Genomic DNA, 4,953 nt, shown 5'->3' with positions numbered 1-4,953 from the left:
TGCCCATTAAAATGTGTAGCCTATGGAAGATAAGCTTTAACTACAGTACTACAACAAAAACATAAATCAATCATGGCAAAATAGATGCTCAGAGGAACCTACAAAACAGAATTCAAAACCCGACATGAAATTTTCCTTTAAAATATAACTTTGGGGAGAGAAAAGCTGTAATCTAAAACAGGAACTCTAAAAGAAAGACTTCTCTAGTAACCTGTTGACTATTGTGCTTCTGGGATTCACTGCCTATGTATGGTATCTACTGAACTAATCAAAATTTTTCATTATCTTGGGTATTTTTTAGAGCTTCTACTGTTTTATTTAGGCACTTGTCCAAAAGTCATTTTATTTTCCTACCTAGCTGAGGAAGTACTGCTATTGGGTATCTTCCATTAACAATATGCCAGTCACACTTTTTCCTCAAAAGAAGTTGTACTATTTATAGCTCTCCAGTATATGAGTTATTATTCTATCCAATGAATAATGTATGTTAGAAATATCTCCTTTAAAAGTCTGGGATGTTTAATATCAGTATTTTGATAGTCATGAAATGTTTATGTGCATACAGTAAGATATTTGAAACATTTACCCCATAACTTTCTTTTACTGTTAATTGTAATGTTAATGCAAAATAAACTTATTGCAGACTCAGGGTCTCAGGTAAGATGTTTTTGCGTGCTTGTTCTATGCATACTGTTGAATTGTGTGTGGAAATTTTGTTTTTGTAGCTTTTAGATCACGATCAGGTATGCAGGTTGGCCATCTGCAATGTGTGTTAATTCTGGCCCATCCTGTGATTCACACGGTATCTATGGTATCCCAAAACAGCTATTTCATACAACTCGGTCACTAATACAGCAGGTGCAGCTAGACAGCTCTAGAAGTGTATTTAATAAAGTACCATGTGTCATAACAACTGCTCCCAGCAGGAACTCAGAAGCTGTACATAGGGCACCCTGACTTATGCTTCACATGCTAGGCTCTCAGGGAACGCAGAAAGGGTAGGGCCCCCTGATTGACCTCAGCCTCACATGACGGCCCACATTGCTTCTCAGGAGCCCTTGAGCGGGGCTAGGCATTCCCTGCAGTCACCTGCTCTCAGCTCTGCACAGGGCTGGGCGGCAAAAGGCTCGCAGTGAAAGTCAGCGGGAACTGCACCTCAGCGCATCAGCTCCCTGACTTGCCCACAATCGCTGAAGCTCCCCCCCGGCCCTCACCCATTAGCGAAGAGGTGTGGGCTCAAGTCTCTCTCTCCCCTCCCCCGACAGGGGATGGGCTGGGCTGGTGTCACTCACAGCAGCCGGGGGAGGGGGTTAGTTGCGTCATGCCTCTCTCCCCCAATCAGAAACCTAGTCCAGGCTTTTCTTTTTAACCGGAGCTGCCCAATGCCAAGTGCCAGCTCCCGCTTTTTTTTTTCCGGTTCCTTTGGCCCAGCCCCCGGGCCAGCACGGGCAGCCTGGCGCGGCGAATGCGCGCCCCCGGAGGGGAGAGAAAGAGTCGCAAAGCCTGGTGGGAGCGTGCGCGCGTACGTCCGCGCGCCCTGGGGGGAGGATCTCGCGGGCGGCGCGGGGTATCTCGCGCACAAATCCGGCGGAGCGGCGGCAGCGCGCGCCTTCTGCGCTGGGGCTGGTGAGTGAACGAGCGAGCGCGGCGCCTGCGGGAGGAGGCGGAGGGAAGCTGAGCGGCGGTTTGAAGTTGTGGCGGTTGGGTGGCCGGGCTGCTCCTGTCTCTGCTCTGTCCGTGCCGGGAGGTGCCGGTGTCGGATCCCGGCTGCTGCTTTTCCCCTTCGCCGTGTTGGCTCCCCCGCCCCAGGCACACGCGGCAGGGCCGGGCAGTCAGGTGTGTGGGGAGTGAGGGGCTGTAGGTACGGGGCGGGGTAAGGCTCGCTCTCTGCCCCGCTCCCCCGGCTGTCCGAGGGCAGCTGTGCCCCGGACCCCGCGAGCGAATAGCGCCCCCGCAGGGAGGCTCCTGCCCCAGCTCCGCAGGACTCCCGTGTCCCTGCCCCGCTGCCCGGGGTTGTCTCTGGGGCTGGTGGCGTGAGGGTGTGTGTGGAAGGACGGAGTCGGCTGTAGCCTGTGGCTCGCTATTGAATGGGCCAAGTGATGCGAGCTAACCCAGGAAAGGGCGTCCTTATGCCGGAGCGAGCGTGTCCACACTCGGAGCGGTACCGAGATCATTGGGCTGTGCAGATGAGCCCTCGCTCTAGTTGCTTCCTTGCTCCCTAACCTATATCCCCTGTGCGGGGAGTCAGCAAGGCCAAGGGGTGTGAAACCTGTTCCTTGTGGTGCCTGTGAGCTCCCCGGCTATGGACCGGAGAGGAGGGAGGAGTGTGTTGTGGGGGAGCCTAATTTCTAGGTGCCCATCGCTGGGGTCATCCTGGACCTTTGCCTCTGATTCAGCAAATTTAATGAAGGTGATGCTTTACATAGTGTGTGTTTTTTATAGGCTCCTTCGGGTGCTTGAGGCCTGTAGAAACAGAGGAAGATGCTGTCTGCTCCAAGCAACTTTACAAGCTAAATACAGGTCAGGCACCTGAGGGCTCTAACTTGGAGTTAATGTCTCTTTAATAAAAAAAAAAGCCTTGCACCAAAGACTTGAAGGAAGAAGTTTAAATAAGTTTGTAGATATAGTTGTGCTTATGTCAGTAAAGGATATGGCCAGCGTATTGTCTAGTTTTTTTTTTAATCGGAAACAAACGGAGCAGCAACAAGTTACTTATGTTATTGTAAATGCAGTTGATTTGCTTTTATATTCAGATGTTGCTTAATCAGGATGTGTTCTGCTTTCAGTCAGTCTCTTCTGTGGCACCTGTCACAGTCTAGTAAATTTACTATCAGTTGCTGTTGGCATTCTGAGATTATCCTACTTAGAAAGTCCAAGCTGACTTCTTGTCCCACCATGCTGCTTTTGGGTAGTCTTTAGTGGCTTCCCAGGTAAACTTCAGTACCTGTTCCAGTGCCAAAATGTGATCCTGTTGGATATTAGTCTACAGATTGTTATTTAAGGTAAGAAAATAACTGGGGCTGATTTTGTAGCTTTAACTGGGTACACTACTAAAGGTGTGTTCTATGCACCTTGAAAAAAAATCACCAGTCTTACAATCTTTTACTGATTTTGTTTTTTAAAGACTTTATTAATATGGTGTTAAAGATCTTGGATGGAGATGGAGTGCACTGAACAGTGAAGGAGATAGAAGCACAAGGAAACTAGCTTTTTACTTGGGTACTCTAAATGTTTTATTTTAGTGGCTGTGAATTTGAAATTTTTTGAAATTGAGTTAAGTATCAGAGGGGTAGCCGTGTTAGTCTTGATCTGTAAAAAGCAACAAAGAGTCCTGTGGCACCTTATAGACTAACAGATGTATTGGAGCATAAGCTTTCGTGGGTGAATACCTACTTCGTCAGACAGGTATTCACCCACGAAAGCTTATGCTCCAATACATCTGTTAATCTATAAGGTGCCACAGGACTCTTTGTTGAAATTGAGTTAAATCTCCCAAACACTTATTTGATAAAGCACCCTTTAAATAACATACCTGAAACTTTAAAGTGAATGTTTTCTGCTCCCTTGTTAAAATTTTATGAGGGCTTTTCTGCATAGGTGACATTGACTATAAAAAGTAATGATGAAACTGATTATATTCAAAGCTGTCAAATGCATGTTTTCACTAGCATTCTGTAATTCCTTTCAGTTCTGACAATGTTGTGTATTAACTACAGTAGGTATAAAATTTTAAAATGTGACTTTTTAAAAACAATGGTTTTATTTGGACTTAGTAGCAGATTGGCTTGAAGACTAACAAATGGATAAAGTGTCCATTGCTTTTTTTGGTGAAACTTGGTCTAGCCAAAGGAAGCATACCATCAGGTATCTTTGACTTGTCTGATTTTACTTTGGGTGAGTGTTCGTACCATTCTGGACTCAACCATTGTTTTAAAGAATACATCTTTTATCATACATGCAGTATTTTAGCCAACTGTATACCTATGCTAGATTGATTTTTTTAAATATATGAAGAGTACCGTTGCTGTTGGTAGTCAGCAAAACTACGTTTAGACCTTGTGTGTACTGGTAACTTTAGGGAAATCTAGCACTGCTTCAGCTCCATTGGTGCTAGTAATAGTGTAATCTGGTCACCAGTGATTTTGTCATTTAATTTTGTGATCTAGATGACATTTTGGAGTAACACTGCCGACTTGATGATAAGTTTAAGCTAATGCTGTTAAAGTAACTACTGTTAGTAGTACTGGTGAAGCTTCAGTGCTAGTACAATGGAGGGAGATGACTCTAAAATTGTAGCTTTTTAGGCCATGGATAATTGTTAAGAACTGTAGTACATAATTCAGAATCAGGATTACTTTTGTGAAAGTCATGTATCTGGACTTGGAGTCCTTCCATCCTGGTCTGTGAAAATAAAATCTTTCTATATCTGCAGCTTGAAGAATCTGGCTGTGTTGCTTCCAATGGGAGATTTTAGTGACAATTCTTTGAGTATCCTCTTGTTTGTTATGCTGAACTGACTTATTCCAATTCATTTTTAAACAGTGTGCTATTGTATGGCAGGATGGAAGACTTCAGAAATATTGCAGATGAGACGTTTCCAAGCTTTTTGGCTAACTCACTGAACAGTAATACCAGTGGGATTTTGGAGAATGTCACTATTTCATCAAACCTTGGCTTACCTGTTGCAGCTTCAACTGTTGCTAGGAATAAAACAGGTTGTGACAACAGGTAAGACTGTCTTCCTAATAGTCTTTCATAACCTAAAATACGCTTTCGTTACGGGGAAGGGTAGAGGTGTCTGATCTCTTCCAGAATGATTCCTCTTGCATACGGTCTGCTCAGAAAGCTGAAACTGGTTATTTGGATACTTCTGTAACGTGTGAATTCATGAAGTGCTGAAAAATGTCAGTGTGTTGTTGAATGAACTTCTGATGACTGCTACAAAATGAGTGA

At 44.8% G+C, this 4,953-nt stretch overlaps 1 long non-coding RNA gene across 1 annotated transcript; it reads left to right on the top strand.

Moving 5' to 3' along the window:
* The first annotated feature begins 1,065 nt into the window (after positions 1–1,065).
* On the top strand, positions 1,066–4,860 carry LOC135980536 (uncharacterized). Its single transcript, XR_010597554.1, has 3 exons — positions 1,066–1,626; positions 2,443–2,520; positions 4,543–4,860. It is a non-coding gene; the product is annotated as an uncharacterized LOC135980536 (long non-coding RNA).
* The last annotated feature ends 93 nt before the right edge of the window (positions 4,861–4,953 follow it).

This window comes from Chrysemys picta, unplaced genomic scaffold (genome assembly GCF_011386835.1).
Source record: "Chrysemys picta bellii isolate R12L10 unplaced genomic scaffold, ASM1138683v2 scaf4064, whole genome shotgun sequence".
NCBI lineage: Eukaryota > Metazoa > Chordata > Testudines > Emydidae > Chrysemys > Chrysemys picta.
This window is presented reverse-complemented; position numbering and strand designations above follow the sequence as displayed.